The sequence below is a fragment of the Balaenoptera borealis genome (genome assembly GCF_965194805.1).
Source record: "Balaenoptera borealis genome assembly, chromosome: 21".
NCBI classification, from domain to species: Eukaryota; Metazoa; Chordata; class Mammalia; order Artiodactyla; family Balaenopteridae; genus Balaenoptera; species Balaenoptera borealis.
The window spans coordinates 25,693,448-25,713,519 of record NC_138880.1 but is presented as its reverse complement, the minus strand read 5'-3'; the positions used below and the strand labels follow the sequence as shown (position 1 = coordinate 25,713,519).

The window sequence follows — 20,072 nt, the reverse complement described above, 5'->3', positions numbered from 1 at the left end:
GCTCACTCACCCGAGGGGACCTTCGCTCCCGAAATCCGCTTCCGCGTCGGCAGGAAATTACGCACGCGGGGCGGGGCCTTAGTCAGGGAGAGGCGGGGCGGAGCAGCGTGGGCGAGGCCTGAGCCTTCCCGCCCCGCCCCAGGCCGTTTCCGGGTCGGCCCCTACCCCGCCCAGACACACCTCCAGTCTCAGCGTTTGGGTGCGTTTGATTCGTCTGGTGTCCGGGGAGCCGGGCTGCTTCCTCGGGGCTTCAAGTTAAATGTTTCGGACAACTCCAGGTACGAGCTTAGAGCTGTGAGGCCTTCCGTAGTGAATGCTGGGATGTTTCCCTGTTAACATGTTGAAAATGGTTTAGGTCGAAATCCCCTTTCGCGCCTGGAGACTCGTGTCCTGCGAGTGCTCTGGGCGCGACTCGGCTTCGGGCGGGGACCTCGCTGGGTCCAAGTGGGCCGTGGTGGGATCCCGAACAACGTCTGTGGTTCCTGCGCTTGGAATGGGTTATTCAGTTTAGCAAGGGCTGGAATTGTCTGTGCTGGCGATGGAAACCAGAGCGAACGTTATTTCCATTTCTGCTCCCTGTTCACTAGAGACGCAGCCCTGGGCTCAGTATCGGGGACTTCATGGGGCCAAGCGTGGATGGCATCCCATAATTTGTCATTAATTTCTAAATATTTTCCCATTTTCCTTATCTATAATTCCCCAGCTATCTGAAAGAATGTTTGTGTTAAAGAAAAAACTTCAGTGATACTTGTTAAAGCTGATGAAATAAATTTATATTTTAAGGCGGGACAAGAAAAAAATTAAACATAAAATTTTCTGTGTTTGGACCTCCTCCCTCCATAATGTGCTGTGTGCATCTGCATTACACGTTAACCAGAGCTCCTCAAAGATGGGGGTGCCTGCTCAACCATAAAGATCAATTTTTTTTTCTTTCTTCTTAAGCTAGCAATGTAACTTCTTTTTTTTTTTAATTTTTATTTATTTATTTTTATTTATTTATGGCTGTGTTGGGTCTTCGTTTCTGTGCGAGGGCTTTCTCTAGTTGCGGCAAGCGGGGGCCACTCTTCATCGCGGTGCACGGGCCTCTCACTATCGCGGCCTCTCCTGTTGCGGAGCACGGGCTCCAGACGCACAGGCTCAGTAATTGTGGCTCACGGGCCTGGTTGCTCCGAAGCATGTGGGATCTTCCCAGACCAGGGCTCAAACCCATGTCCCCTGCATTGGCAGGCAGATTCTCAACCACTGTGCCACCAGGGAAGCCCGCAATGTAAATTCTTAAAATAATAATGTTCTTTCCCAGCTCTGTAGGGGGTAATGATGACTTGCAGCTTGCTTTGTATGGGCTCACCTGGACTATGTATCCTTGGTGAACTTCTGTAAAATATCAGTGTGTCATTTTGATATATGATCCTTTGTCTCAGAAATGTATTTGACTATGTCCTAGAGTTCTAACAGGCAGAACAGTTCTCAGAGCTTTCTGAGAATCTGCTTCCCGGCTTATAATCCTCAGTTTGGTTAAAAAAAAATTCCCTTTTTTCTTCTTAATTCAATTAACTATCAAGTTTTCTTCTTAACTTGACAGTTAATTGAATGTTCCTCGACAAAGCATCGTAAGGAAGATTTTATTCTGGGGGTGGGCTATCTCCACAACTGGTATAGGAACCACTGCAGTGGGATTTTGTATTGGGTGAGAGAGATTGGGCTGCACTCCAAATACAGGATGAAGTGGGAATTTATAGCCAACGAGCAGGGTCGGGGGGGTCAGTGGATAGAAAATTACTAAGAGGAAACATCATGGGTAAGGGGAATTCTGGCTAAACTGATGAGCAGGTTTCTTTCAGAAGATACTCCATGGTGATCAGACATCACCTGTGGAATAGTAGAGAATGAGGAACCAGAGCAGATAGCGAGGGTGGTGGATTCTGGCTGAACTGACTTAGCAGTATTCTTGCTAAAACTGGATTTTACAAGGAAGTGCATAGATGGGCATAAGAGAAGCTTTAGGAGCCTAAAGTTTGGTCAAGCAAAGAATGTTTGTCTTCAACCCAATCAAAAAATGGCAGAAGACCTAAATAGACATTTGTCCAAAGAAGACATACAGATGGCTAAGAGGCACATGAAAAGCTGCTCAACATCACTACTTATTAGAGAAGTGCAAATCAAAACTATAATGAGGTATCACCTCACACCGGTTAGAATGGACATCATCAGAAAATCTACAAACAACAAATGCTGGAGAGGGTGTGGAGAAAAGCGAACCTTCTTGTACCGTTGGTGGGAATGTAAATTGATACAGCCACTATGGAGAACAGCATGGATGTGTCTTAAAAAACTGAAAATAGAATTACCTTATGACCCTGCAATCCCACTACTGGGCATATACCCAGAGAAAACAATAATTCAAAAAGACACATGCACCCCAATGTTCATTGCAGCACTATTTACAATAGCCAGGTCATGGAAGCAGCCTAAATGCCCATCAACAGACAAATGGATAAAGCAGATGTGGTACATATATACAATGGAATATTAGCCATAAAAAGGAACGAAATTGGGTCATTTGTAGAGATGTGGATGGACCTAGAGACTGTCATACAGAGTGAAGTAAGTCAGAAAGAGAAAAACAAACATCGTATATTAACACATATATGTGGAATCTAGAAAAATGGTACAGATGAACTGGTTTGCAAAGCAGAAATAGAGACACAGATGTAGAGAATAAACGTATGGACACCAAGGGGGGAAAGCGAGTGGGGGTGGTGGGTGGGCTGAATTGGGAGATTGGGATTGACATATATACACTAATACATATAAAATAGATAAATAATAGAAAAAGAATGTTTTAAGTTAATATCTATCTATTTATTTATTTTGGAAAATTTGAAGTTCATGCTGGCTAGAATTTGGCAAGATCAGATCCCAATTATTCATGCTACAGAGATTTTTCCAAAAGAAGACACACTTCTGATTTTCCCAGAACTGTGAAAGGAAAATCAAAATGGAGTCAGTATTGCTGAGAGAGTTCTCTAAAATGGAGCCTGGAGACCCTTAAGGAAGTGTGACCTAATGCATCTCTCAGCCTGGATGGAATCTGACCTTTTGACCTGATGAAGTCATCCAGAACATCTGCCAGAAACTCATGACAGCCTATCTACGTATTGCACCCCTACCCTAAAACAACTTGTGATTCCCAAGGACAAATATTTTCTGACTCGCATCAGCATTAATTACAGTTCTCACCAGGCAAGTTTTAACAACCTTGTGGCTTTTTGTCTTTATAAGCCCCTGACTCTTGCTGTTCTCCTGAACACTCCTGTGGGGTTACCAAGTCTGTGTCTCCTGAATTGCAATTCTTAAGACCCCTCCAAAATAAACTCTTTTGTTGTTTGCAGCCTCCTGCATTATTTTTTGGTTGATAGAACAAATACCATCTTCTCCAAGTTTAACATTTATTTCATATTAACATGTGAACCAAAATCAATTTAAATTTTGGAAGATATCTTTCTCTTAGGCAGTAGAACTGGAACTACCCTGGGTTTCATACAGAGGAGGGAGAGCAGCTCTGCTCACTGCTCCTCCAGGTCTCTAGGGCTGAGTTCATGTCCCCCGAGCTCAGCTTACCCCTCTAATTGCATTGAAGAGCTCTTTCTGTAAATGCCTCTGTACCTAAAACCAGAGCTCAAGAATTCCCAGGTTTAAGCAGTCATGAGCAGAGTTTCTGTCTTTTTCTCAGCATTCCCTCTTCTGCTGCCCCGGGTAGTCTTTTCCCATGATATGCACAGATGCATGTCCCCAAACCTAGGAGGCGGGAACCTCAGACTATGTAATATGGGAAAGGGGAGATACAGGGAGCTTGGAGGACTGGTAGTTAATCCCTGGACCCTAAGTGAGACACCTCTACGCATCCCCTGATCACTTTCTGAGTGTCACTTAATTGGACAGAGGCCTTGGGACAGTTCTGTGGATCCCAGGTAGCCTCATGCCCTTAAGTCTCTTAGGGTATTTCCCATAGAGGTTGGTGCTTACTTCACTTTGCAAGCCATACATTGAATTTAGAAAAAAAAAGTCTTCTTCTTTTTTTTTTTCTTCAGAAGGAGACTGCCTAAGTAAGCAGACTGCTGTAGAATGAGATAAAGTCCAGGAGGGCAAAGTTGGGAATGAAAAGGAGGTTCCAGTAAAAAGGCCATGTGTGGACAAGACAGTAAAGCAGACCAGCATGTGTCCCATAAAGGAAATGCTGGTGCTTCTGTTCAAGGGAAATATGAGTAACACTGAAATGACCCCTCTGGCCATACCTGATGAGATTTGAGCCATGTTAAGAACTGGTCCTTATCTTGTCAGCCATGCTTTCACAAGTTTCACTCATAAGGATCCCTGGTGCACTTGTCAAACATGCAGAGTCCTGGTGTCCATCACTGACTAGAGAGGAAAGGCCACTGATTAATTCTCATTTTCACATTCTGCAGGGGATTAATAACCTTTGAGAACTGTGGCTGGTGTTTCTCAAGCCTCACAAATGAACTTGTGGTGTGCATGCAGTTTTTCCCACACCAACGACCGATACTCTGACACCAACTGGATGTCCTACCTTATTCATTGGGCTGGAAAAAAATCTCTGGGTTTTGACAAACGCATAGTGGTGTGTATCAGTAAAGAATTGCATGGAATACTTCTACCCCACCCCCACCCCCACCCCATGAACTGTTTACCCTCTGTGTAGTTTTGCCTTTTCCAGAATGTTGTGTAAATTGGTCACACTGTGTAGCCTCTTCAGAGTGGATTCTTTCACTTGGCAATGCATACATAAAATTCATCCATGTCTTTGCATGGGTTGATGGTCCATTCCTTGCTATTGCTGCATAGTACTCAACTGCATGGGGAAGGATGAAAAATAATTTTCCCTATACCTTTCTAGGTTCTTGGCTTAGGCCCTCCTGTAATAAGTGAGAAAAAACAGAAGTTTAATAGCGTGTATACTTCTTGTATACTTGAGAGATACCCAGGAAAACTGAGTCACTCTCTGAAATGGCCCCAAGCCATCACCTTGAGTGCCATCTTCAGCTAAAAACAGAAGAAAGATGTTGGGGGAAGGGGGTACCCAGTTAAGGAAGGTTATTAGGCAAAGCACAAGGTGAGGCCCCAGAGTGGGGTCTGAACCCACCAGCCGCCCAGGGTGACTGCCCACACCCGGCAGGTTCCACGTGTCCCCTCTGAGGGGACAGCTCACAGAGCCTCCTCTTAGGGGGATTCACTTTGCAAAACCTTCCCTTCAGCAGATTCACGTTACAAAACCTTTTAACAGGATTCGTCTCACAATCCTTTTTTTTGGCGGGGCAGTCACTCGGGAGGCTTGTCACCCTGAAGTGGGTTCAGCCTCACGTCACCAGGCCAGCTTTCCTGGGTCACACTCACCACCTGCTTGTCCACTCCCAGCTTAGACCCAGAAATGCCCCCTCGGTCCCCACCCCACGGCTCCACCTGGGCACCCACTCCTATCCTGCCTGGTCCTTCCCTTCCGTGTCCCCTGCAGGGTCACCAGGAGCTCCCACCTGCCCCAGGCAGGCTGTCTGTTCTGTCCGGGGGAGGCCTCCGTGGTGTCAGGTGGAAGAAACAAGAGGTACCCGTGGGGCTCCCCTCATGCAGCACAGAGGCCAGCACCCACCTACTGACCTCATCACTCTGGACGGGCCCAGGCAGGGAGGCAGGGGGTCAGGGGGCCCGCAGTAGCTCTTGGCTCTCATCTCACCCCAGCACCACTCACGGGGGAGTTGCTAAGCAGCTGTGCTGCCTGCAAAGCCAGGACGCTTATTCACATGCCCCTCCCAGCCCACGGGGCTCTCATGGGCAGGCCCTTCCCAGAATATGGAGCTCACCTGGGCAGGCACCCTGGCAGGGCTCAGCACACAGGAACCGTGCCCATAGCCCTTGTTGCAGAGCACCCCCAGCCTGAGCACCTCAGAGCAGGATCTGAACTAACAAACAGCAGCTCCTGGACAGGTCTGTGACCTTGGGCTTCACTCTCTGCGGCCTCCCTCCGCCAGGTCTTCCAGAGGCTTCCACTGCAGCCGGGGAACCAGGCCTCTGTCTCCACCCACCACCCCTCCTCTCCCTGACTTCCAGATTTCTCTTGTGTGGGGAGGGTCTTCTTGAAGTTGTTTCCTACTCATGGGCCAGTTAAAATGATTAGAAAACAAGCCAGAGCTGCAACCCCTTGTCTATCCTGACTCTCAGAACCCTACACCTGTTCCTTGGACCTGGCCGGTTCAGCAAGGCCCATTTTCTGCAAGTATGAGCCCCTGATGGGCGAGGATTGGCTGATCTGGGCAGCCTGACCCGGCCGGCCAGCCCTCCCCAGGTGTGCCTGGGTTGAGGTCAATATAACCCCCACCCCCGGCCCCCTCCAGGCATCAAGATCCCCTGCAGCTGTGCCTGACGCCATACTGTCTGCTCCATCAGCAGCCGCGGGGCTGGGCTGGGCTGGTGGGAGGGAGTGAGCGGCCACGGCCTTGTGGGTGTCCCGGCCTAAGTGGGCCTCTGCTGGACTGCCTATAGGAGTTGCCACCTGCTAAGGAAGAAGGTGTGTCTCCTGTACATGCTGTTGAAAGTTCTCCCCAGGCAGAGGTGAGGAAGCAAGAAAAAAAGAAGTCGGAGCCAGGACAGCAGGGGTAACTCAGGTAGGTAAATGGAAAGCTTTCCAAAGAGGCTCTGGGCCAGGACCATCCCACATGGCCTGCAGGAGCCAATTCAGCAAGCGTGCTGTCACTCGCGTGGCTCCAAGCCCTTTCCTCCAGCCTGTAAGGTCCTTGCATGTATTTAGGTCTGCTTCCCTGGGAAGGGTGGATAAAGCTCAGGAGCAGCTGGCCTGGGGTTCAGCTACTGTTTACTCAGAGACGCCTCCGCAGGGCCCACGAGCTTTCCAATGAGGACCCTCCTTGTGGGGACTGCTGGCTGCATGTTAGACAATTCCCCACCTCCGACCATCTTCAGAATTGTTCATTGGTGTAGTAAGTGTCCTGATTGGGTTTTCATCTGTGTAACTGGCGGGTTCTTAATTAGCAACGTGAATGGTGACATTAAATATCCTCAATCAGGATTGAGGTACCTTCCCCCCCATGTACAGGTGTAAGGACCTGGGGAGACCGTGTGCAGCCGGCACCCTTAGGGATGGGCTTCTGACTGACCCCTCAACATTCTGGTGTCCAGCCACTGCTTTAGGGTTTCTGGGGGCCCAATGCTGACTCTAAGGGTTCTGCAATCCAGCCTCTGTCGGCCTTTAGTGAGACCCACACTTCCAGGATCCTACCAAGCAGGGTCTGTGTGACTGTTCTGTGGCTTTTGTAACAAATGACCACAAGCTGGGTGGTTTAAATCAACGGGAATTCATCCTCCCCCAGTCCTGGAGACCAGACATCTGAGATCAAGGTGTTGTAGGGCGAAGTCCCTCCAGAGGCTCCAGGACAGGGTTCTTCCTGCCTTTTCCAGTCTGGGGGTTCCAGGCGTCCCCAGGCTTGGAGCTGCATCCCTCCCATCACTGCCTCCGTCTTCACGTGGCTTCTCCTCTGTGTCTGTCTCTCCTCTTTTGTCTCTTATAAGGACTTTGTCAATTGGATTGAGGGCCACCCTAACCCAAGATGGCCTCACCTCGAGATCCTTAACTACATCTACAAAGACCGTTTTCCCAGATATGGACCTGTTCATGTGTTCTTGGGGGCCACCATCTTTTGGGGCCACCATTCAACCCATTATCTGTGTATAAAATAATCCTCATTTTAGGAGATTACTAAGGTCCCGTATAGACTGGCACAGACAGCAGCCATGTGGGTGGGGGTCTGGGGAGAATGAGAACCCTGGAATCACCTGGAAAGTATCAAGGCCTGGCTTCATCAGAAGGTGAGTTCTTCCACCACGGGGCCCGTGAAAGCAGCCACTCCATCCTGCCCGTGGAAAGGGACCTAGTGCCAAGTGCAGAAGTGGTTACCTTGCAAAGCTGGCTCTTCTGGGATTTCATCATCAGTAGGTTACAGTCATGTAACCAATAACTATGGGCTTGGAGGAATTGCTTTCTGGCATGTGATGATGGCACTGTCACTTTAGGCTCATCAAGCCTAGAATAGGAATGTTTGAAGGAGAAGAGTTCGGGAGATTGTGAAACTTTGTTGTCAAGGAAACCAAGCAGGTTTGTCAAGGTTTTCAAGGAACCTTCCCCTTTAAGGCAGAGCTCGGGGAGCTGAACTCCAGGGATCTTTTAAAGGGGCTGCTCTGAAGCACCGTTACCAGAGTGGTGGTCTCATCCTGGGCTATGGTCTGAGAAAAGTGTGATAAAATTAAGCCTTACTTTCTGTTACAGTTGGGGAGGGCTTTGTAAAGCACTTCGGCTTTTAGGGCAAATGTTTGTTACTGGAACAAAGTGTCCCCCCCAAAATGGGCTGAAGCTCAAAGTGTCTCTGTCCCCTTCATGCGAAAGTCCAGGGCAGGTGGATGCCAGGGCCCAGGCTGTGTCCACCTTGTTTCTTCTCCTTGCTTCCGGGTGAGGGGTCCAACCAGCAGGGTGGGGTGACCACGTGGGCACCATGCCCCCCATCCTAGGGTGCAGGCTGGCCAAGGCCCTCACCACCTCCACCCCTTCCCCTTGGTAACATGAGACACAGTGCCACAGACATTTTGGTGGTCCCAGCTGCAAGGAGTGGGATTGCTGGGAGGCGCAGGGTAGCCGTGAGCAAGAAAAATGAAAACAGGTTTTGGTGAGCAGCTGGGCAGCTCTGCTGTGGCAGAGTTGCCAGGACACTAGCCCACAGTCCCTGTGGGCTAATGAAATGTGATTACACATTAGCATGAGCTCTTCGATGCTTTGTGGTTCTGGAAATCCTATAGGAGGTGGTTCACAGCAGGTGAAGCTAATGCTCTCAGTGGAGGTGGTGAAGCCAAAGGTCTGCAGTTCAGACTGAAGGTGCCAGTGTGGGTGTATATACAGGACAAAACCATCTTGTGTGAGTGTAGTTCAGGCACGTTTAATGTGAATGCAGTCGTGTTGTGCCTAAGGTCTTGTATCTTGTGCCTCTCCTCAGGGACCCCCCTCCTCAGTTCCTGAGGCTCCTGGAACTCACATACAGGGGGAATGGAGAGTGGGCTCTGTCCAGTCTGAGCCCTGAGTTACCCTGTGTGTGAGTCTGCTCGGGGCTGCCATAACAAACACCACAGACAGGGCAGCTTAAACAACAGACATCTCCCAGTCCTGGATGCTGTCTGAGATCAAGGTGTCTGCAGGCTGGTTTCTCCTGAGACCTCTCTCTCCTTGGCGTGTAGACAGCCATCTTCCCCCCGTATCCTCACATGGTCTCCCCCGTGCCTATCTGTGTCCTAATCTCTTCTTGTAGGACACCAGTCCTATTGGACTAGGATCCACCATAGTGACTGCATTTTACCTTGATCACTTCTTTAAAAACTCATCTCCAAATACAGCCACATCCTGGGGTCCTGGGGGTTAGGGATTAAGCATGTGAATTTTGGGGGACACGACTGAGCCCACACCATCCTGCTTAGGAACTAACATGTGCCTCGGTCCCTCCTTTCCTCAAGTCCCACGGGGGTGATGTGATGGCCGAGGGAGAGACCACTCCTGCAGTGTTTGTGTCCCAGCTGGGGAAGCCTTCTCCGCTCCCTTCGATCAGGCAGCGGCAGTGCCGGCTCCCTCTTGACGTGAGCAGTTCTGGGTCTGTGCCGGGAAGGCCCCATAGGGTCCGGCTCGGTTACACCAGGTGTCTGGGCTCAGCAAGCAGGGGAGGTGGGGGGCAGCGGGATCACAGTCCTCTGAGGGGCCTGTTGGCCCCCGGGGTCTTCTGGCCTGCTGAGGTGCTCGGTGTCAGGGAACCTAGGAACCGGCAGCCTGGTGGGGATGTCGGGGACTCTCAGGGCCATGGGGGACGCCTCCCCCACCAGACACTCCAGCAAATGAGGGAGAACCTTCGGGGGATCACACAAGGGAGAGAGTCAAGGTCTTGTTTGTGCTTCAGAAAGACCACATTGGGGTGGGATGTGAGACGCACCGTGGGGTGGGGAGCTTTGTCAGGGCCTGATGGAGAAATCAGGCACAAGATCGGGCTAGGGCCAGGGCTGTGGGTGTAGAGGGGAATTAGTGTGGGGACTGGCCACAGACTCTGGAGGAGGAGCTGACAGCCACTGGGGCACAAGGAAGGGGGAGACTGGGAAACCCCAGTGTTATTGAACCGAACTTGGGTCCGCTTGCCCGAGTGCAGTAAAGCCAACCTACTGACACCGGCTGTGGTGAAGGAAAGTGCAGCGTTCGTTGTAAAAGTGCCAATACAAGGAGGACGGGTGGCTTGTGCTCTAAAACCCCAAACTCCCTGAAGGGTTTCAGCAAAGCATTTTAAAGGCCTGGTGAGGGAGGAGGGGTTCGCAGGGTATATGATCAGCTGGCACACAATTCTCTGATTGGTTGATGGAGAGGTAACAGGTGGTTAACATTATAAATTCTTAGGCACCAGTAGCTCTGGGGCTACGTGTTCATGATCATCAAGTATTTAATTTCTTCCACTTGGTGGTGGTTTTAGCATCTGTAAAACAACCCAGGAAGCGTGCATCAGATACTATTATCCAGGTACTTCAGAGAGGAGCTACAGCAGAGGATATGGGGGAGGGGTCTGTCCTGGGAAGGCCCCATAGGATCCTGCTCGGTTACACCTGGTGTCTGGGCTCGGCAACCTGGGAAGGTGGGGCTGCTCCTGGGTGTGGGGAGCTGCAGGATCACAGTCCTCTGAGGGGGCCTGTTAGCCCCCAAGGTGAGATGGGGAAGCGGTGGCTGGACAGATGCATCTGGCCTAGGAGAGGGGTCCGGGCTGGAAATGTCACTGGAATCATCCCAGGGAGGGAGAGGAAAGGCCAATGGGGGCAGGTAGGTCACAGCAGACTACGTGCAGGTGACTGCGGTCCTGTTGGAAGCAACTCAGAGCCAAAAAGGGGTGGCCATCAGGGGCTCAGCCTCATTCTCTTGTTCCTTTGCTATCTGTAACTTCCCACTCCCACAGTGAGGTGCCTGGCTCCCACCATCTGCCATTTATCAATTCATTTCTCCTCTTCAGATTACATGTGCAAAGTTTTCATAATTGTTAGCTACTACACTCTGGAAAGAACTTCATAAAATAAAGCCCACTGTTTATGTACGGTCCATTTTGCCTTTAGTCTACAGATTTTGTTCATTTCCAAAAGTAACTTAGGTCAGCACCTTATACCCCATCCCCTACAGTGAGGTTTTTTCCATGCATTTCTAATGCAGTTAGATGCTGTTGCATTGTGTATTCCACCCTGTGGCACTCTTACACCCTAAATAACTAAATTTGAATAGATTATGATTGACCTTGGGCTACACAAATCTGTGGGCTTAGACAAATGCATAGTGACAGGTATCCTGAAGTATCACTTCAAACCAGTGAAGTGATCTGCTTATTACTTACGTAGCTTTGCCTTTCCCAGAATGTCATCAATGGGGTCATACTGTGTGCAGCCTCCTCAGACTGGACACTTTCACTTAGCAGTATATACTGAGGATTTATCCATGTCTTTCCATAGGTTGATGGTTCATTCCTTTCTGCTGTTGAGTAGTATTCCATGCATATGTATGGGAGGAAAAACAATTTTCACTCTGTCCTTCTGGGTTCTTGGTTGAGACTCCCCCCACCCTTAATAAAAGACAGATTACCAGGAGAAAAACAGAAGTTTGATAACATGTATACCTTCTGAATACAGGGGAGATACCAAGGAAAACTGAGTCACTCCCTGAAATGACCAAAGCCATCACCTTAAATACCATCTTCAGCTAAAAACAGAAGAAAGATTTTGGGGAAGGGGGGAAGCCGGTTATGGCAGGTTACCACGCAAAGCACAGTAAACAAGGGTATGATTGTTTGCAGATTTAAGTCAGGACTTCTCCATTGATAAGAATTACTTGAGATTTAATTATCCTTCTATTTCTGGTGCAAAGAGGGACATACTCTTACAAATGGAGATTTCTCTGTTGTAAATGTCCTTCACAAAAGGGCAATCTCAGTTTTCTGAGATTCTTTGTGTTTTTTTTTTTGTTTTTGTTTTTAATTATTTATTTATTTATTTATTTATTTATTTGGCTGTGTTGGGTCTTCGTTTCTGTGCGAGGGCTTCCTCTAGCTGCGGCAAGCGGGGGCCACTCTTCATCGCGGTGCGCGGGCCTCTCACTATCGTGGCCTCTCTTGTTGCGGAGCACAGGCTCCAGACACGCACGCAGGCTTACTAGTTGTGGCTCACGGGCCTAGTTGCTCCGCGGCATGTGGGATCTTCCCAGACCAGGGCTCGAACCCGTGTCCCCTGCATTAGCAGGCAGATTCTCAACCACTGCGCCATCAGGGAAGTCCTTTTTGTTTGTTTTTAAAGCAGACCAAAATCATTCTTATGCCAGAGAGGTGTATTTTAGGGTGGCATATTCCACTCGCCTTGACATGGGTGTACCCCAATTTGCTTATGCATTCATCTATTGAAGGACATTCTGATTTCTTCAAGTTTTTAGCCATTATGAGTAGAGCTGCTGTGCATAATTGCATCCATGTTTGCATTTTGACATAGATTTTCAAAGCAGTTGCCTAAATACTGGAAGTACAATTGTTGGATCCCAAGGTAAGACTTGTTTAGCTTTAGAAAAAGCTGCCAAACTGTCTTACAAAGTGGCTGTACATGCATTCCACCGGTAAGCAGGGAGAGTTCCTTTTGTTCCTCACCTTCTAGCAATCGGTATTGTCATATTTTTGGAGTTTAGCAGTCCTAAGAGGTGTGCTGTGATATCTCATTTTAATTTGTAATTTGTAATTCCCTAACGGTATATTATGTTGACCATGTTTTTGTATGACTTTTACTATCTGTATATCTTTTTTTGGCTGGGTGTCTGTTCAGATCCTTACCCATTTTTTTATGGGATTGTTTTAGAGATCTTTCTATATTTTGAGTCCAAATCCTTTATCAGATACAAGTTTTGCGAATATTTTTCTCCCAGTTTGTGGTTTGTCTTTTGATTTTCTGAATAAGGTCTTTCAGCATAGAAATCTTTAATTTTATAAAGTCCACAATATTACTTTTTTCTTTTGTGGATTGGCTTTTTGTATTGTGTGTTAAAACTCAAAGCTCATAATCTACAGACCAAACCCAAGGTCATGTAGATTTTCTATGTTTATCTCTATAAGTTTGATAGTTTTGAATTTTAAGTGCCTGTTAATAAATTTGAGTGAATTTGGTCTCTACATTTATTTCATTCCCTACCGTTTCAAGTTAATTGTTCATTAACTATTTTGGATATTCGGTTCTATTTCGGTTTGAATTTCCAGTTTAATGGATTCAGCAGAACTGCTCTCAGGGGGCGGGGTCTCCGCTGAACGGTGAGGGCGGCTTGGTCTGCACACTCCCATTGGCTGGCAGGGAACGTGAGCCCGCCTCCCTGACCCTCCGCGGGAACGCGTCCTGCCGGCTGACTTGGCTCCGCGCACAGCTGACGGGAGCCCAGTCTCCTCAGCACCCGATGTGGCTTCGGCTTCTGCAACACTTGGGGCCGAGTCCGTGCTGACGGCCTGGGCTTCAGGACAACTTGGGGTTGAGTCCACACCTACGGGAGCCCGGTCTCCTCAGCACCCGCTGGGGCTTCAGCTTCCGGATAACATGGGCCGAGTCCACGCTGACAGGAGCCTGGTCTCCTCAGGACCTGCCGGGAGGTGATGCCGCTGAGGGAGAAGGTGAGGAAAAGTGGGGAGAAGATTCCTGGGCGTGGCTGACCGCTGAGGGGGTCTGTCTTCAGAGGACCCAGGACAGGAAGGGCTTGATGTGGAAAACTGGGTTTTTGGCCCCTTTTGTGTGTGGTGTAGACAGAGTGCAGTGTTTTTCTTTGGCGTGTGGCGTCTGGTTTTCCCAGCACCGTTTATTGAGGGGACTGTCCTATCCCCTGCGTATGTTCTTGGCTCCTTTCTTGTGAATTAACTGATCACATACCTGTAGGTTTATTTCTGGGCTCCCTGTTCTGTTCCTCTGGTCTGTGTGCCTGTTTTTGGGCCAATTCCACACTTTTTTGGGACTGGAGCTTCGTAATGAAGTGTCAAGTCAGGGAGCGAGATGCCTCTAGCTTGTTCTCCTTTCTCAGCGTCAGTTTGGCTCTTCTGGGTCCTTTGTGGCTCCACACAAATGTTAAGATTGTTTGTTTTTTTTCTGTGAAATGTCATGGAAATTTTGGTAGTGATTGTGTGAATGTGTACGTTGCTTTAGGTAGAATGGACATTTTAATAATATTTTCACCCATGAGCATGGGATACGTTTCCATTTTTCTGTGTCTGTTCAGTTTCTTTCATCAATGTGTTAGAGTTTTCAGGATGCAAGTCTTTCAAGTCCTAGGTTAAATTTATTCCTAGTTTTTTTGAGGGATGCAATTGTAAATGGAATTGTTTCCTTAATGTCTCTTTCTGATTGTTTATTATCAGTGTATAGAATCACAAATGATCCTGCAGTTTTACTGAATTCATTTTTTTAGTTCTGACAGTCTTTTGGTGGTTTTATGTGGAAAACTAGAATTCAGAAAGCCCACTGTTTCAACTACCTCCAGGTCATCCACAGCACCCAAGACATAGTGGCTCCTAATATTATCTTCCCACAGTGCCTCTTAATACCATGTGGGCTCCTACAAGCGCGATTCGCATCGCCACTGTGGTCGAATTTGGTCTGGGTAGCAATGTTTGATGTCATCTCTGATTTTCTGGCATGTTATTGACATGGTTGTATTGAAAAGTGATTTATTTTTTAGTAAATTTCAACTGTTCAAACTTTAAATAGCAGTACAAAGTTTTCTACGTTCACACCAAATACTGCAATATGTTTTACCCTAAATAGGGCCACTCTCCCAGGGAACCAGCACGTAACCCCAAAATGAGGGATAATTATGGTTTACCCATTATCATTCTATCCACAGGACCACTTCAGCTTTCACCAGCTGCCCCAACTTTGTGGAAATGTCTTTTTCCATTCTCATCCAGTTTTGTTTTTCTGGAACCATCACTGGGGCTTTTCCTCATTTTAAAAACCTTCATGGATTTAAAGTGTACAAGATGAGTATGATCTGGGTGGCTTTTTCTGTATGGCTTCTTTCATTTGGGATGTTTTCAGTGTTTATCCATGTTGTAATGTGTATCATTTTTTTTTCATTGTGATTAAAAACACATAACGTTTGTAATCTAAATCATTTAAAGTATACAGTTAACTACATTTGCATTGTTGTAAAAATATCCTCACCATTCATCTCCAGTATCTTTTCATTTTCCCGAAGTGAAACTGTAACCATTAAACACTAACTCCCCTCAACCCCTGGCAACCTTATTCTACTTTGTCTTTGAATTTGACTTCTCTGGATACCTCATACAAGTGAAATCATAGAATGTTTGTCCTTTTGTGTTTGGCTTGTTTCACTTAGCATAATGACTTCAGGGTTCATCCACATTGTAGCCTGTGTGAGAGTTACCTTCGTTTTTTTTTTTTTTTTTAAACATCTTTATTGAAGTATAATTGCTTCACAATGGTGTGTTAGTTTCTGCTTTATAACAAAATGAATCAGCTATACATATACATATATCCCCATATCTCCTCCCTCCCGCATCTCCCTCCCTCCCACCCTCCCCATCCCACCCCCCCAGGCGGTCACAAAGCACCCAGCTGATCTCCCTGTGCTATGCGGCTGCTTCCCACTAGCTATCTATTTTACATTTGGTAGTGTATATATGTCCATGACACTCTCTCACCCTGTCACATCTCAACTCTCCCCCTCCCCATATCCTCAGGTCCATTCTTTAGTAGGTCTGTGTCTTTATTCCCATCTTGCCACTAGGTTCTTCATGACCTTTTTTTTTTCCCTTAGATTCCATATATATGTGTTAGCATACTGTATTTGTTTTTCTCTTTCTGACTTACTTCACTCTGTATGACAGACTCTAACTCCATCCACCTCATTACAAATACCTCCATTTCATTTCTTTTTATGGCTGAGTAATATTCCATTGTATATATGTGCCACATCTTCTTTATCCATTCATCCGATGATGGACACTTAGGTTGCTTCCATGTCCTGGCTATTGTAAATAGAGCTGCAATGAACATTTTGGTACATGACTCTTTTTGAATTATGGTTTTCTCAGGGTATATGCCCAGTAGTGGGATTGCTGGGTCGTATGGTAGTTCTATTTTTAGTTTTTTAAGGAACCTCCATACTGTTCTCCATAGTGGCTGTATCAGTTTACATTCCCACCAACAGTGCAAGAGTGTTCCCTTTTCTCCACACCCTCTCCAGCATTTATTGTTTGTAGATTTTTTGATGATGGCCATTCTGACCGGTGTGAGATGATACCTCATTGTAGTTTTGATTTGCATTTCTCTAATGATTAATGATGTTGAGCATTCTTTCATGTGTCTGTTGGCCATCTATATATCTTCTTTGGAGAAATGTCTGTTTAGGTCTTCTGCCCATTTTTGGATTGGGTTGTTCGTTTTTTTGTTATTGAGCTGCATGAGCTGCTTGTAAATCTTGGAGATTAATCCTTTGTCAGTTGCTTCATTTGCAAATATTTTCTCCCATTCTGAGGGTTGTCTTTTGGTCTTGTTTATGGTTTCCTTTGCTGTGCAAAAGCTTTTAAGTTTCATTAGGTCCCATTTGTTTATTTGTGTTTTTATTTCCATTTCTCTAGGAGGTGGGTCAAAAAGGATCTTGCTGTGATGTATGTCATAGAGTGTTCTGCCTATGTTTTCCTCTAAGAGTTTGATAGTGTCTGGCTTTACACTTAGGTCTTTAATCCATTTTGAGTTTATTTTTGTGTATGGTCTCAGGGAGTGTTCTAATTTCATACTTTTACATGTACCTGTCCAGTTTTCCCAGCACCACTTATTGAAGAGGCTGTCTTTTCTCCACTGTATATGCTTGCCTCCTTTATCAAAGATAAGGTGACCATATGTGCGTGGGTTTATCTCTGGGCTTTCTATCCTGTTCCATTGATCTATATTTCTCTTTTTGTGCCAGTACCAAACTGTCTTGATTACTGTAGCTTTGTAATATAGTCTGAAGTCAGGGAGCCTGATGCCTCCAGCTCCATTTTTCATTCTCAAGATTGCTTTGGCTATTCGGGGTCTTTTGTGTCTCCATACAAATTGTGAAATTTTTTGTTCTAGTTCTGTGAAAAATGCCAGTGGTAGTTTGATAGGGATTGCATTGAATCTGTAGATTGCTTTGGGTAGTAGAATCATTTTCACAATGTTGATTCTTCCAATCCAAGAACATGGTATATCTCTCCATCTATTTGTATCATCTTTAATTTCTTTCATCAGTGTCCTATAATTTTCTGCATACAGGTCTTTTGTCTCCTTAGGTAGGTTTATTCCTAGATATTTTATTCTTTTTGTTGCAATGGTAAATGGGAGTGTTTTCTTAATTTCACTTTCAGATTTTTCATCATTAGTGTATAGGAATGCAAGAGATTTCTGTGCATTAATTTTGTATCCTGCTACTTTACCAAATTCATTGATTAGCACTAGTAGTTTTCTGGTGGCATTTTTAGGATTCTCTATGTATAGTATCATGTCATCTGCAAACAGTGACAGCTTTACTTCTTCTTTTCCCATTTGGATTCCTTTTATTTCTTTTTCTTCTCTGATTGCTGTGGCTAACACTTCCAAAACTATGTTGAATAATAGTGGTGAGAGTGGGCAACCTTATCTTGTTCCTGATCTTAGTGGAAATGGTTTCAGTTTTTCACCATTGAGGACGATGTTGGCTGTGGGTTTGTCATATATGGCCTTTATTATGTTGAGGAAAGTTCCCTCTATGCCTGCTTTCTGCAGGGCTTTTATCATAAATGGGTTTTGAATTTTGTCAAAAGCTTTCTCTGCATCTGTTGATATGATCATATGGTTTTTCTCCTTCAGTTTGTTAATATGATGTATCACATTGATTGATTTGCATATATTGAAGAATCCTTGCATTCCTGGGATAAACCCCACTTGATCATGGTGTATGATCCTTTTAATGTGCTGTTGGATTCTGTTTGCGAGTATTTTGTTGAGGATTTTTGCATCTATGTTCATCAGTGATATTGGCCTGTAGTTCTCTTTCTTTGTGACATCTTTGTCTGGTTTTGGTATCAGGGTGATGGTAGCCTCGTAGAATGAGTTGGGGAGTGTTCCTCCCTCTGCAATATTTTGGAAGAGTTTGAGAAGGATAGGTGTTAGCTCTTCTCTAAATGTTTGATAGAATTCGCCTGTGAAGCCATCTGGTCCTGGGCTTTTGTTTGTTGGAAGATTTTTAATCACAGTTTCAATTTCAATGCTTGTGATTGGTCTGTTCATATTTTCTATTTCTTCCTGGTTCAGTCTCGGTACGTTGTGCATTTCTAAGAATCTGTCCATTTCTTCCAGGTTGTCCATTTTATTGGCATAGAGTTGCTTGTAGTAATCTCTCATGATCGTTTGTATTTCTGCAGTGTCAGTGGTTACTTCTCCTTTTTCATTTCTAATTCTATTGATTTGAGTCTTCTCCCTTTTTCTCTTGATGAGTCTGGCTAATGGTTTATCAATTTTGTTTATCTTCTTGAAGAACCAGCTTTTAGTTTCATTGATTTTTGCTATTGTTTCCTTCATTTCTTTTTCATTTATTTCTGATCTGATCTTTATGATTTCTTTCCTTCTGCTAGCTTTGGGGTTTTTTTGCTCTTCTTTCTCTAATTGCTTTAGGTGCAAGGTTAGGTTGTTTATTCGAGATGTTTCCTGTTTCTTGATGTAGGCTTGTATTGCTATAAACTTCCCTCTTAGCACTGCTTTTGCTGCATCCCATAGGTTTTCGGTCGTCGTGTCTCCATTGTCATTTGTTTCTAGGTATTTTTTGATTTCCCCTTTGATTTCTTCAGTGATCACTTCGTTATTAAGTAGTGTATTGTGTAGCCTCCATGTGTTTGTATTTTTTACAGATCTTTTCCTGTAATTGATATCTAGTCTCATAGCGTTGTGGTCGGAAAAGATACTTGATACGATTTCAATTTTCTTAAATTTACCAAGGCTTGATTTGTGACCCAAGATATGATCTATCCTGGAGAATGTCGCATGAGCACTTGAGAAAAATGTGTATTCTGCTGTTTTTGGGTGGAATGTCCTATAAATATCAATTAAGTCCATCTTGTTTAATGTATCATTTAAAGCTTGTGTTTCCTTATTTATTTTCATTTTGGATGATCTGTCCATTGGTGAAAGTGGGGTGTTAAAGTCCCCTACTATGATTGTGTTACTGTCGATTTCCCCTTTTATGGCTGTTAGTATTTGCCTTATGTATTGAGGTGCTCCTATGTTGGGTGCATAAATATTTACAATTGTTATATCTTCCTCTTGGATTGATCCCTTGATCATTATATAGTTTTCTTCTTTGTCTCTTGTAATAATAGTCTTTATTTTAAAGTCTATTTTGTCTGATATGAGAATTGCTACTCCAGCTTTCTTTTGATTTCCATTTGCATGGAATATCTTTTTCCATCCCCTCACTTTCAGTCTGTAAGTGTCTCTAGGTCTGAAGTGGGTCTCTTGTGGACAGCATATAGATGGGTCTTGTTTTTGTATCCATTCAGCCAGTCTGTGTCTTTTGGTGGGAGCATTTAATCCATTTACATTTAAGGTAATTATCGATATGTATGTTCCTATTACCATTTTCTTAATTGTTTTGCGTTTGTTATTGTAGGTCTTTTCCTTCTCTTGTGTTTCCTGCCTAGAGAAGTTCCTTTAGCATTTGTTGTAAAGCTGGTTTGGTGGTGCTGAATTATCTTAGCTTTTGCTTGTCTGTAAAGGTTTTAATTTCTCCATTGAATCTGAATGAGATCCTTGCTGGGTCGAGTAATCTTGGTTGTAGGTTTTTCCCTTTCATCACTTTAAGTATGTCCTGCCCCTCCCTTCTGGCTTGCAGAGTTTCTGCTGAAAGATCAGCTGTTAACCTTATGGGCATTTCCTTGTATGTTATTTGTTCCTTTTCCCTTGCTGCTTTT

The 20,072-nt window shown here is 45.4% G+C and overlaps 2 protein-coding genes across 15 annotated transcripts in view; both read right to left on the bottom strand.

Moving 5' to 3' along the window:
- Positions 1–20,072, bottom strand: part of LOC309619735 (uncharacterized protein) — a 329,240-nt gene that overhangs the window by 6,669 nt on the left and 302,499 nt on the right. The window lies entirely within an intron of this gene.
- Positions 1–20,072, bottom strand: part of ZNF596 (zinc finger protein 596) — a 292,573-nt gene that overhangs the window by 13,797 nt on the left and 258,704 nt on the right. For 11 of the 14 annotated variants that reach the window (XM_082375299.1, XM_082375298.1, XM_082375302.1 and 8 more), the window contains exon 1: positions 11–83. The exons of 1 other annotated variant lie outside the window; for it this stretch is intronic. The gene's annotated coding sequence lies outside the window, so the exon portion shown is untranslated. Of the gene's footprint in view, positions 1–10; positions 84–20,072 lie in introns of those variants that run through there. 2 more of the 14 variants (XM_082375295.1, XM_082375288.1) reach the window with 2 other exon arrangements.